We start from the raw sequence: 15,364 nt of genomic DNA, 5'->3' as shown, positions 1-15,364 counted from the left end.
TAGATGAATAGATAATTATTTGCAGTTAAGTCATCTATATGCTTCCAAAATATGAGATTAACCTTGTGTGCCTCCTCAATAGTCAAGATGATATAACAATTTCCGGTATATGAAACATTTGCTTTCTCCAGAAAAACTACTAATCATTTCATTCTAACATTCATCTAAAATGATTAGGAATGACAAATGGGAATGTACATGTCAGTCCCGTTAAAACTTACTTGTAAAAATATGAAGAAAAAAATACAAGACGAACATAATTGAGGATGCGGATTTTAATATTTTAGTCCGCTCCACATTAAAGTAAGTGGGAGGGACACTACATCTTTGTAAAAGCCTTAAAAAAAGTTGAACGACACGGACACATTAAAAGGGCAAGCTTAACTCTTTGATTTTTCTCGTACTAAAATACAAGCAAAAATAGTATTGAAGCGGACTCATTTTGTCATCCCTAAATATTATTGGCATTAATTAGAAAACAAAAATATAATAAGTCTTAATAGAAAAGTGAAAAATTCTTGATTTAAAAAAAATTGTATAAAACTCTAAATAAAAGGATAAATTTTAATTTAAGTCCGATTAAACAAAAAAGCTTTCCAGTAATTATTTTTCCTATTTTTTAAACAAATTTATTTAATTTCAGTAAAAAAAATCTATTTAATTTACAATCAATTTTTCTAAACCATTTTTTAATACACTGTTTAGTATGATATATTTGTAAAATACAAGACGAACATAATTGAAAATGCGGGTTTAATATTTTAATCCGCTCCATATTAAAAGTAAAGGTAAAAGGGACATTATATCTTTTAAATCGAAAAATATAAAATTTATATTAATGACGTTATTTTTTTTTTAATAAACCAGAATATATATTAAATAAAAATAAAATAGTACAAAATACTGAGGGGGCAAAATCTAACTCAGTCATCATTCTAGATAGAATATCAGTGTTATAACACTGGTCTAAAATAAGAAGTAAAAACACAAACAACACAAACACTACCTAGCGAACTTGCGTACAAGAACGAAACCAGATAGCAAAATAAAAGATGTTGTGTGAGTCTTCATATTCTTTAAGAAATGGTGAATGAATTGACCGCCAACACGAACCAATTCAAGTACCAACAACTCCCTGCAGTAAATCACAGCAAGATAAAAGCTCTTTCAAGCTTAACAAACTCATATCACAGCGGACTATAACAAAGTATAGCGCACAACGACAAATTTATGAAACAGAATCATTGTGGTAACACCAACCCGAACGCGTTGATAACTGCAGATCTCAACAGATCTGAAGCATATCAGAAATCAAAAGCAAGGCACGGCACCACCAAACACGAAAATAGAATCGGAATCGATGAACGATTAGGATCGAAATAGACCACCAAAAATCCAATCGATAACACCGAAAGAACAAATATTGGACTCCAAATTTAGAGACTCACCGTCGGCGAACTCAAACCAATTGTTTCCAAAAAAACGCAGTGAAGCAACCACGACGACGGAGCGGAGGAAAAACAGCCCCAACGGAGAAGAGGTTGTGCGGAGGAGAGGCCTCATCACACCACAAAGCTGCTTAGCTACATGGTGGATCTGAAACTTTGAATTTTTGGGAAAGAAAAATACTAGGCGGCGGCTAGCTTTTGCAAGTAGATGAGAGAGAAGAGAGCGTTAGGGTTGAAAAAGCCCAAAAATAAAAGTGGAACGAGACTGACACATTAGAAGAGCGACCTAACTCTTTGATCTATCACGTACAATGAGCAAAATTGATATCGAAGCGGACTCGTTTTGTCACTTCTAAAAATTAATGACATTAATTACAAAAATATAATAAACATATCTGTGGATGGGCGTAAAATAAAATCAAAATCACGGTGGAAATTACGGCAAGACAAAAGCTACTATTAGTAGCTTTACGTTTTCACGGCCAAAGAGTCCCTAAACATGTGTTAAAGGGTGTTGGACACAGAACCAACCAAGCTCTAAGTCTTAATAGAAAAGTGAAAAATCTTTGATTTAAAAAAATGTATAAAACTCTAAATAAAAGGATTTTAATTTAAGTCCGATTAAAGAAAAAGCTTTCTAATAATTATTTTTCCTATTTTTTAAACAAATTTATTTAATTTGAGTAAAAAAAAAGTCTATTTATAGTTTTCTATCAGTTTTTCTAAACCATTTTTTAATACACTGTTTAATAAGATATTTGTATAAAAGAAATGGAATTCTAAGAATCAAATACCCTAACCTCTTAAACTTTTTTATTTAAGATTATTTTTTTCTAAAATACATTTGAAATAATATGAATTATTGTATTTGTTTGTCTATATATGAACTAATAATAATCACTATAAATTCAAACATACAACTGCTAAATTACATATTTAAATTTGGGTGAACGATGATATCCAATATATTAATATTAATATGTATTGATTAAATTAAGACTTTTAAATAATTATTAATTTATATAGATTTTATAATTTTACATAACAATGGTTTTTCTTATTCCCGTATGTTGACCAAATTTAAGTCATCTCTAAGCATAGAATTTAAATGATTTTATTTGAATTTATTTGAGAGATTTCCATTTTAACTTTTAGATATTATTTTTAGATATTACAATATTAATAACTTTTTATAATTGTTTCATCACTTTCATTAATTCTAGCACTCCAATGTTGGTGGACTGTCCACCGTGGTGCATAAATTAATTTTTTATACGGTCCACCAATTTTCATCATAAATTCCGTTACGTCATGTTTTTGTAAATTAATTTTATACTATCAACCAACAACCACCATGAATTCTACCAGATCACGCTTTTATTTTAAAAAACAATATAAAAAATATTGGAGACTGATAATGTTTTATTAATTTAAGTAAAATTAATAGCGTATTTAACTACCGTTTTTTCAAGATTTAAATTGTGTCTTGAAGTTACACTTATTTAGCTCATCCTATTTGTTGTACCCCAACTTTTGACCACTGAGATCTCACCATATTTTCAAATATTAGGATCCTCATTATCATCATGCATATATTATATATTATTTGTTAATCCAAAAATACAACAAAAAATTGTTGTTTGTTACTTGTGTTCTAAGACAGGAGACTGACCAGGAGGAGGATGAGCAAATTAGGGTTTTGAGGCCCACAAGAAAGTCCAACATTCTCCTATGTTCAAAGGGTTCTCCCATCAATATCTAAGTCCAAGGATAGCCCAATTCAAGAGCAACAACTCTCAAGATCATCCGAGGCCCCAAATTAGGGTTTTGACCAAATTTCACTAGAAGGTTGACTTTTAATCAGGACATGGCTCCAAGACTCAAACCATGATTCAAGGGCATCCAAATCAACATTATAATCCATCCACATCATTCATTTGAAGAGGAGACCTTGATTCATATGGAATCCACAAAAATGCAGTTCATATGATTTTGCAAAGAAGGCTCCATGAACACTTGAAAAATGAAGATGAACATGAAGAACAAGTTTGAATTTGGTTCAATTCTGAAAGAATCTTCAAAGTACAGCCCCTCTAACTTGTTTAAGAGGCCATAATCAGAAGATTACACACTCTTTAGGGCTATGATCCAAGTGCTTAAGCCATTAACCATTGAATCATTCCATTTCAAGCATAAAGTTCACACTTCCATTTTGAAAAAGAGGCTTTAATTCAACCACTCTTGCATTGAGCCTCTAAACATGTTTCTTTTGAAGCATAAGCACTTCAAACATCACAAGAAACCTCTCCAAACTCAGAATAAATTCATGGAAGCATGCTTGAAGTTGTACCTTGCTCTTGGAACTCCAATTTTCACATAACTTCATGAATAAGCAATGTGGTACAAGTATCACATGTGAACTCAAAACTCTGGGTTTTTTCCCTCCACCAACCCTAAATTGTCCCTATAAATAGAGGGTATCACTCCCTTGATCAAACACACAAAAATTCTCAAAGTCACCCTTCATTCCAAATTCATCGTTTTGTGTCATTTGCATTTTCATAGCAATTTTGAGTTAGAGAGATTCTGAGTGCAAACCAACCATTCAAACACATTCCATACACCATTTATGAGTTGTTGATCATTCCCATACACCTCACAAACACCTTAAACTTAGAATCACCATTTTGACAACCATTAACATACCTTTGAAGCCTTAATACTCCAAAACACAAACCTACCAAACTATCAGTTTGAATACCTTCTATATACCATATAGAAACTGTTTGAACCATTGATTTATAACTGTAACACTTGGAATATCAAATTCTACTTTTACTTTCTTGTCTTGTAGGTAAACTCGAGAAGGTCTCATAAAGTCTCAGGTTCAATTAAGTGCCCAGAAAGCTTCACCTAAGTCCCAGGAAGCTAACCAGATCAAGAACCAACTTCTGGAAGTTCCCATTTGCCAGGTTCGAGTTGCAATTCAGAGGTAAATTTCAAACTTTGAATTCCCTTGTTTGAGCATAATTTTAAACAAAGTTTGATACCATTCCACTCAGAATAATGTAAGGATCGATAGCCCTAAGGTTTTAGGCCTAATTGTTTGTTTTGAGAATTTAATTTGAAAACTCAGTTTTAGGGTTCTTGCTTATTTTCCAGAAATTCATGAATGTTAGTTCGAATTAACGTGTGTTAATTACATGTCTGAATTTGTGAAGAGATTCTGATCATTTTGGTATTTTATTTTTTTGAAATTGATTGACATTTGATAATGTTAGGATCCCAGCCATTGTTGATGTTGTTGTTCTCCCACGAAGAAGATGAACATGGCTGGAGGGAAATTCAAACTTTTAAACACGTTTTAAAATATATTGAATTAGAGTTATTTTATTAAAGAATTCATCGTTATAGCTCAACTGGAAATTGTGTGTATACTTAGCGCGTCCCACGGGTCTGGGGTTCGAATCCCCTCGCCCCAGACCTTTTTGCATTTTTTTTATGTTTTTCTCACTTGTTTCTACTTTGTATTGAACTAGGTCATTTTCTGACTGGGCCAAGCGCATGGCTCGGTGGTCAATCTTTTGAACTGTAAAACAAGGGGCGTGGGTTCAAACCCTCCTAGGGTCAAAACCTTCTTTTTTGCAACTAGTTTATTTCAATTTGTTCACAACTTTGAAAAATCATTAAAAAAAATAGATAAATTAATCTTTTTAACTTGTTCTTTTTTGTGTAGTTTATTTAACTTCTGTATTTTTATATTATGATTTAAAAAAATCAAAAATATTTATTTTTATCATTTAAAAATTAAATCAAAACATGTCTTTTATGTATTAAAAAATCAATCAAAAATTATTTTATTTTGAATATTTCTTCAAAATTAACTTTGTATCTTTTTGTGAATATTTGTTAAGGGTTAGGATAGCATGTCTTTGACTTATCTATGTACCCTTAGACCAATTATCTTTTAGAATTTGGTATTTAATCATTAAAATTAATTAGGTGTAGGTGTTAATTTCAAACCCCTAATTTTAAACCCTAATTTCAAAAACACTAGGTTTAAAACCCTATTCCAAAAAGAAACATGTTGATCTTTGCATATCCATGAACTTGTTACTTTGTACATATACTTGTTGAATTCAATCCTTGTGTTTTGTACTTATTTGTTTATCTTAACCATCATCCTTTGTACACACTTGTTAATTTTTATCATTGTGTTTTGTACTTATTATCCATTGTATTATCATTTGTATATACTTTGTTTATCTAACCCACATGCATGAGTTTTATATTCATCATCCATCATTCATTCATATATGAATTCATCCAAAGGTATAAACATTCTTGCTCATTATCATTGATCTCTTTGTTATATTCACTTGTTTGTCCTTTGTGACACATGTTATCACACACACACTTGAGGTATCCATTGATTGATTGCTTAAGTTGTTTGTTGAAAATTCAAAGGAATGAGAATAGTATTGACTAAAATTGTCAAGGTACTCACACTCTTTTCCAAGTCTCTTTTATTTTGTGTTAAAGTATTGCTAAAGCTTTTCACTTATTTTATGGTTTTGTAATGTTAAAGCTTAACCAAACCCTTGTGTTTTTAAAACCTTTGTACTAAGGGGAGAATTATTCCCGGTGAAACTACTCTTAGTCCATTGACCTTGTATTGTTAAAGCTTGGTCCCTTTTATTTGGTTTTGTATTGTTAAAGTTCAACCACCCTCTTTATTTTAAAACCTTGGTACTAAGAGAAGAATTATTCCTGGTGAAACTACTCTTAGTCCATTGACCCTGTATTGTTAAAGCTTGGTCCCTTTTCTTAAAAATTTGTTAAGTATTGTTAAAGCTTAACCTTTTAAAAAACCTGTTGAGTATTATTAAAGCTCACACCCAAAAAGATTTTGGCCACTTTGGCCCTTTTATTTTTCCTTTTAAGAGGAACTACAAAAGCTCTGACTTCCCTTTTGTTAAAAGGGGTATGTAGGCCTAAGATGCGGTGTCTTATCGAACTCACTTTCAAAAAACTTTTTTTCCTATCCCCACACTCTTTTTAAAAAGTTCACATATGCTTTTCAAAATACATGTACACAAAAACAATAACATTTTCAAAGAGGTTCTCATGGAGTACCATGGATATGAGGGGTGCTTAAAACCTTCCCCTTGTATAATAAACCCCCTTACCCAAATCTCTAATAAGTTTATTAGTTTTGATTTTAAAAACTTTTGTGGGTTTTATTCGCTCTTTCTCCCATTCCTTTTGGAAATAATAAAGCGCGGTGGCGACTCTGTTTAAAACAAATGAGCTAAGTTTTTCCCATGGCTTCAGTCTAACCAATTTCACCGCTTCACTATTAAATTAACACCTTCAATACTTATAAAAAAAATTCTACATTAAGAAGAAAGTCATCATTTGTTGCCAACATTTGAAGTAACATCTCTCAAACATGAACGGTTTGTCAAAGAAAGAATCCGCAAAAGTACCAATAATTTCTTCAGTAGCCATGGCAATTCGAAACGTTTTAAAATTGTTGGATCACGATTTTAACAAGTTTACCACCGAAGAAATTACCGGGACGATTCGCGGATCGGTACGCTTTCTTTAAGACGTTTCGCGGTACTGCCAAAATTATGCAAAACGGCTATTAATACCCACGACACCTCTAGGATAAAACAGTCCAGTTCTATACTATAAGTTTACTACTTGCACGGTAGATAATAGGTCTAGAAATACACCTTCAGATGGTTCTAAGACCATTAAAATATAGTATAAATACCACCTCGGTATCTGGTATAACGACCAATTGTAGTAATTTCTCAAACCAAGAGAAATTTCAAGAATTCTTAAAAGAGAATCCAAGAAAAATTATACTTGATAATTTCTCAACTCAAACGAGGAGAAATTAACATTATTCTTTAAGGAGAATTCAAGAAAATACTCAGAAAATTCAACGAGTAGAAAGAAATGGGGAGAAGTTGAACATGGTCACCTATGAAAAAACTTTAATCTTGAAGGATGTCATGTATACTCCAGAGATTATAAATAATCATGTTTATGTTTTTTTTCCTTCTCTTCTTATAAATAAGGAAAGATTTAGTCAGTTTATTAGGGTAGATGTGTACACCATCATTATAAAGAATGATATTTTTGTGAATGAAATTGATAAGTTAAAAATCTTTGTAAAAAATTTGAAAATGATTTAGTAAGAATTTGTAGTGATAGGTAAACTGTATGATTCTAGTTTATTTAATTATTTTTATAAACATGGAATTGTACATGAAACGACTGCTCCATATTCTTCTGAAATGAATGATAAAGCAAAAAGAAAGAATAGAACTCTTACTGAACTTGTTGTTGCAATTATGATGAATTCTGGTGCTGCACCTCACTGGTGAGGGGAAAATTTATTGACTATTTGTTATGTTCTGAATAGAGTTCTCAAGTCAAAGAGTAATATCTCTCCTTATAAGATATTAAAGAAAAGACAACCAAACTTGTCATATTTGAGAACTTGGGGTTGTCTGGCTTATGTCAGAATTTCGGATCCAAAACGAGTTAAACTCGCTAGTAGAGCATACGAATGTGTATTCATTGGGTATGCAGCAAACAGTAATGCATTTAGGTTTTATGACCTAAATGCAAAAGTGATCATAGAATCAAATGATGTTGATTTCTATGAAGACAAATTTCTCTTCCAATTGAGAAATAGTGGGGGCACTCAATCGAGTCACATTCCTGTGATAAGAAGCACAGAAAACAACGACAATGTAGAAACCGAACTTCGACGAAGTAAAAGAGTAAGAGTTTCTAAAGACTATGGGCCTGATTATGCGGCCTATAATGTAGAAGAAGATCCAATAAGAAGCAATGTCGTCTCTGTATGCAGACTTATGGCAATAAGCTATTAATGATGAGATAGATTCTCTGGAATCTAACAAGACCTTGCACTTAGTAGACTTCCCTCCTGGTTGCAAACCAATCGTTTGTAAATGGGTTTTGAAAAAGAAACTAAAACCTGATGGAACTATTGATATATACAAGGCTCGCCTTGTAGCCAAGGGTTTTAGACAAAGAAAAAATGTAGATTTCTTCGATACCTTCTCTCCAGTTACTAGAATTACATCCATTAGGGTACTTATTTCAATTGTTGCTATTTATAACTTAATAGTACACCAGATGGATGTTAAAATAGCTTTTTTAAATGGTGACTTAGAAGAAGAAATCTATATGGAACAACTGGAAGGGCTTATGATACACGGATAAGAAAACAAGGTTTGTACGTTAGACAAGTCTCTGTATGGTTTAAAACAAGCTCCTAAACAATGGCATGAAAAGTTTGATAACTTAATGATATCGAATGGGTATAAAGTGAATGAAAGTGAAAAATGCGTTTATTATAAATCCGAGAATTGCATCTGTACTATTATATGTTTCTATGTAGACGATTTACTCATATATGGATCAAACATTCAGACTAATAATGATGAGAAATCATTATTGTGCAACAACTTCGATATGAAAGATCTCGGAGAAGCAAGCGTGATTCTTTGTATCAAGATCACGAGATCCGAGCAAGGGATTTCTTTGGATCAATCACACCATGTGGAGAAGATCTTAAAGAAATATAAATACTTTGATTGTAAATCTGCATGCACACCTTATGAAACTGTTTAAGAACACTAGTTAAAGTGTGAGACAAACTGAATATGCGAGCATCATTGGCAGTCTTAGGTATGCCACTAATTGTTCTAGACTCGACATTGCATATGTCGTAGAATTGCTTTGCAAATTTACGAGTAGGCCGAGTAACAAGCAATTGCAAGCTATTGAGCGAGTCGTGAGGTACCTTAAAAGGACAATAGATCCTGGCCTACATTATAAGAAATTTCCCGCTGTACTAATAAGGTATAGTGATGCAGATTGGAACACCTTATCAGATGATTCCAAAGCTACTAGTGGCTATCTATTTAGTATAGCTGGAGGAGTTGCATCCTGGAAATCAAAGAAATAGACTATCCTGGCTCAGTCCACGATGGAGTCTGAAATGATAGCATTAGCAAATGCTAGTGAAGGAGCAAGTTGGTTAAGATGCTTGCTAGCTGAGATTCCTTTATGGGAAAAACCTATGCCAGGTGTGTTGATCTACTGCGATAGTACCGCGACTATTGTAAAAATTGAGAACCGTTATTATAATGGTAAAAGGACGTCAAATAAGAAGAAAACACAACATCGTTAGAGATTTTATCTCTAAAGGAGCTGTAAGAGTGGATCATGTACGCACTGATGAAAACTTAACACTTCCTTTGACGAGAGGATTAGCTAGGAAGAAAGTCCATAATACATCCAAGAAGATGGGACTAATGCCTATAGGAATATGAGTTGCTCATGATGGTAACCCGACCTAAATGACTAAAGATCCCAAGAAATAGGTTCAATGGATAATAACAAGTTGTGAGTAATATGAGACGATCATGCTAGAGTAAATAAGAGAAGCATGAATCTTGAAGTAATAAGAGGATGAGATAATAGAAACTCTTAATGATATCTATACTTTGTATGAGGGAGTTGTAAGTTTAAGAGTGCGCCTAAGAGGGGGGGTGAATTAGGACTTTGAAAATTTATCCGGTTTTATGAGAATGCTTGTACTTATTTTTCTGGTTAAGTGTTTGAAGGTTCTTGAATAGTTCTTTTCTTTTCTTGATAATAGTGATGGAAGCGGTAAAATGCGGAAAAGTAAAGAACACAACGATATATACTGGTTCCCCTCACAGTCCGAGAGTACTCCAGTCCCCTTTCAAACACGAAAGAGATTTTACTATTGTTAGATCTTTGTACAAGCCTATACTAAGACTCCTCCTACAATCTTCTAACAAAACCACCAAGAACAATCCTCTTGGATTTCAATAAGTCCTTAAGAGAACACCCTCCCTAAGGATACCTCTTGTTTCCAAAACTATGGACAACAAGGTTACAACTACCAAGAACAATCCTCTTGGATTTACCAACTTGATTATGAGAACAATCCTCTCACTAATCAACAACCCTTACTTCCAACAATCTTGGATAGCAAGTCAATAATAACAAAATATATTTTGAGTAGAAGTTTTGATACAATTAATCAATCACTTGATTGATCTTCCCTTTCAAGTAAACAAATCTTTTAATGTAACACAAGTGTTTATGAATGGTATGAAATGTTTCTTTGCAATATTAAAAGAAAATATATGCAAGAGGTTTCAATGAAATTTGAAGTATATGACACTTGGTGTTTATATGAAGATTTCTTGATGTATAAGATTTGTATGAATTTTTGAATGAAAGAGGTTTCAATGAAATTTGAAGTATATGACACTTGGTGTTTATATGAAGATTTCTTGATGTATAAGATTTGTATGAATTTTTGAATGAAAGAGGTGATTTGATAAATCTGAAATTCTGTGTTTTATAGCCTCTAAAACACCCCTACAAAAGATCATAATCCATGGAAGGTTGCCAATACAAAGGGTGAAGAGGTATGACATAAAAGCTGTTGGAAGAAATATAATTTTTCAAACTGCGCACAGAGGAACCGGTTCCCAAAATATGGAACCCGGGTTCCCTATCCCAACGTTAAAAAGAAATTCAAATTTGAACTGGGGAACCGGTTCCCAAAATCTGGAACTCGGTTCCTGACTCTTTTAGCGCAAATAAAAGTTGGCAGAAGTCTTGGGGAACCGGTTCCTCCAATTTGGAACCCGGTTCCTAAGAATGAAAAACTCAAAAAACTTTATGGAAAGGTTTGAAATGATTCTAGGATGTATGTAAGATTTATAGATGATGTATATATTTTTGAAAACACTTGTTATGCATTAATAGACTTGCTTTGCCATAAATCTTAATACCTTAGATCAACCAAGCTTGAAATCATTGAGAGAATCTTGAATCTTGATTCTTTTTAAAATACTTGATCCATTGCTTATTTGATCTTTTTGCTCATCCTTTATTGATGCATACTTATGATAGTTGTCTTCATCAAAACATAGTTTTGTAGAAGCTTGCCTTCACATTCTCCCCCTTTTTGATGATGACAACATTTGAAATATGAAGTGTAATGCTCTTATGTGAATGCTCCCCCTAAATTTGATAACTCCCCCTTGATCAAAGCTCTCCCTTGATTTAGAGTGAATTTTACTTCTTTGTGGCTGCAAATGTTAGAGACAAGCAAGCATACACATATACGCAAATATCTTCTCCCCCTTTGTCATTATCAAAAAGGATGGGAAAAAGATAAATTATTGAAAATAAAATATGAAAAATATTACTTCTTTACCTATGAGTTTTACCTCATGAGTGGCTTCATCAAATATTCATCCTTAACGAACTTGAAGCAATTGTCACAAAGTTGGATTTTTCTAAGAAGATTTTGCTTTAGTCCTTCAACATAAAGTATATCTTCAATGGATGTGAAAGTTAGTACTTCAACTTTGTCTTTACCAAGAATTCTTCCTTTAAGGTATTCCCCATATTTGAAATAACTCTTGGATTTTAGAACTGGATTTGAAAGTTAGTATATGTCTCCCATCAAATGCTTAGAACCACCACTTGATAAAAACACCATAGATTTTAAGTGGTCCTCAAGCAAACCTACAAAACAAATTAAGTTTTATTTGGTACCCAAGTGGCTTTGGGTCCATCATAGTTAGTTCCTTTCTTCACCCATACATAATGTCCACTAGGAACACTAAAGTTCCTTACATAACAAGCATTGGGTGTGTGACCAATAATACCACAATAAAAACAAGTAGGTTCAAAGTTACTTCTATATCTAGGAACATATGGTTTCTTTTTAGGAAACCTTTTAGGATGATGATGAACCTTTTGTGCCTTATCCAATTTGTTGAATTGTTCACTTGCCTTCACAAAGATAGTTTTACTAGTACTTGGTTTAGACTTTGCATATCCAAGACCACTTTTATCATTAGGGAATCTTTGTTGCCTAAGGACACCTTCCAACCCAATTTGTCCTTTTTCATACCTTTCAAGGACTCTCTTTAATTGAACAATTTGAAAAGAAAGTGATTCACAATTCTTGCATGCAACACTATCTTCTTGAATACTAATCATTTTTTCTTTGTCATCTTTTTCTTCTATTATCTTAACCTTCTCTTCTAAAGATGATATTATTTTCTTTTGAGATGAGATAGTTTTATAGAGAATTTTGCACTCATTTAACAATTCATTTATAGCATCTTGAACATCATTATCAAAAAGAGAAAATTCATTACTAACCTCATTGTCTTCATCATCAGAATGGTGTGTTGCTACCAATGCAAGATTCACATGTTCTTCATCTGAAGATGAACTTATTTCATTGTCATCCCATGCTACATATGCTTTCTTTGATTTTTTATCTTTATTTTTCTTGAAGTATTTGTCCTTCTTTACAAGTTTAGGGCATTCACTTTTGACATGTCCTCTTTCTCCACATTCGAAGCATTTAATCTTCCTTGTTGGTGCTTCCTCTTTAATGATCTCCTTTTTCTTTTCTTTTCTTAGAAATTTTTCAAATTTTTTGATAAACTCATTATCTTCTTCACTAGTGGATTCATCCTCTTGATTGCTATCATGATGCTTGACTCTTGTCTTCAAGGCAATATCTTTTGAATCTTTCATTTGAATTTCATGCGTTTCAAGTCTTCCGAGTTCTGTTTCATATTCTTGAAGTTTACCAAACAAGGTTGCGGAAGTCATTTTTGATAGATTCTTTTTCTCGGATATCGCCGTTACTTTCGGTTGCCATTCTCTTGTTAAAGATCTGAGCACCTTTAAATTTAGTTCTTCGGTAGGGAGAGTCTTACCGAGTGCCTTCAAGTGATTTGTCAAATGAACGAATCGTTTTTGCAATTCGAGAATAGTTTCTCTGGGCTTCATTCTAAATAGTTCGTACTCTTGGCTTAAGGTATTCAATCTTGATCTTTTAACTTCAGCGGTACCTTCATGAGTTTCTACAAGAGTATCCCAAATTTCCTTTGATGTTGTACATGTTGATATTCGGAAGAATTCATCCATACTAAGAGCACCATGAAGAAGACTGATCGCCTTTTTGTCAGCAAGAACTTTCCTTCTATCATCATCGTTCCATGAAACTTTAAGCTTTGTTGATTCAACACCATCGACGATAGTTGTAGGAACAAAGGGACCATTTTGGACTGCTTCCCATACTTCTTCTCCTTTTGCTTCTAAATGAGCCTTCATTTGGATTTTCCAAAAGTCAAAGTATTCACCACAAAATAATGGAGGCTTGTTGTTACTACCACCATCTCTAAAAACTGGATTCTGATTTGCGGAAGCCATTCTGGATCTTTAGGAACAAGTTACCTATAACTTGCTCTGATGCCAATTGTAAGTTTAAGAGTGCGCCTAAGAGGGGGGGTGAATTAGGACTTTGAAAATTTATCCGGTTTTATGAGAATGCTTGTACTTATTTTTCTGGTTAAGTGTTTGAAGGTTCTTGAATAGTTCTTTTCTTTTCTTGATAATAGTGATGGAAGCGGTAAAATGCGGAAAAGTAAAGAACACAACGATATATACTGGTTCCCCTCACAGTCCGAGAGTACTCCAGTCCCCTTTCAAACACGAAAGAGATTTTACTATTGTTAGATCTTTGTACAAGCCTATACTAAGACTCCTCCTACAATCTTCTAACAAAACCACCAAGAACAATCCTCTTGGATTTCAATAAGTCCTTAAGAGAACACCCTCCCTAAGGATACCTCTTGTTTCCAAAACTATGGACAACAAGGTTACAACTACCAAGAACAATCCTCTTGGATTTACCAACTTGATTATGAGAACAATCCTCTCACTAATCAACAACCCTTACTTCCAACAATCTTGGATAGCAAGTCAATAATAACAAAATATATTTTGAGTAGAAGTTTTGATACAATTAATCAATCACTTGATTGATCTTCCCTTTCAAGTAAACAAATCTTTTAATGTAACACAAGTGTTTATGAATGGTATGAAATGTTTCTTTGCAATATTAAAAGAAAATATATGCAAGAGGTTTCAATGAAATTTGAAGTATATGACACTTGGTGTTTATATGAAGATTTCTTGATGTATAAGATTTGTATGAATTTTTGAATGAAAGAGGTTTCAATGAAATTTGAAGTATATGACACTTGGTGTTTATATGAAGATTTCTTGATGTATAAGATTTGTATGAATTTTTGAATGAAAGAGGTGATTTGATAAATCTGAAATTCTGTGTTTTATAGCCTCTAAAACACCCCTACAAAAGATCATAATCCATGGAAGGTTGCCAATACAAAGGGTGAAGAGGTATGACATAAAAGCTGTTGGAAGAAATATAATTTTTCAAACTGCGCACAAAGGAACCGGTTCCCAAAATATGGAACCCGGGTTCCCTATCCCAACGTTAAAAAGAAATTCAAATTTGAACTGGGGAACCGGTTCCCAAAATCTGGAACTCGGTTCCTGACTCTTTTAGCGCAAATAAAAGTTGGCAGAAGTCTTGGGGAACCGGTTCCTCCAATTTGGAACCCGGTTCCTAAGAATGAAAAACTCAAAAAACTTTATGGAAAGGTTTGAAATGATTCTAGGATGTATGTAAGATTTATAGATGATGTATATATTTTTGAAAACACTTGTTATGCATTAATAGACTTGCTTTGCCATAAATCTTAATACCTTAGATCAACCAAGCTTGAAATCATTGAGAGAATCTTGAATCTTGATTCTTTTTAAAATACTTGATCCATTGCTTATTTGATCTTTTTGCTCATCCTTTATTGATGCATACTTATGATAGTTGTCTTCATCAAAACATAGTTTTGTAGAAGCTTGCCTTCACAGGAGTACCTAGGCTACAGGAGTACTCTTGATAGACTCACCTATGTGATTGT

This window comes from Vicia villosa, linkage group LG2 (assembly GCF_029867415.1).
Source record: "Vicia villosa cultivar HV-30 ecotype Madison, WI linkage group LG2, Vvil1.0, whole genome shotgun sequence".
Lineage (NCBI taxonomy): Eukaryota > Viridiplantae > Streptophyta > Magnoliopsida > Fabales > Fabaceae > Vicia > Vicia villosa.
The sequence above is the reverse complement of the archived record's forward strand: the minus strand, read 5'-3'. Positions refer to the sequence as shown.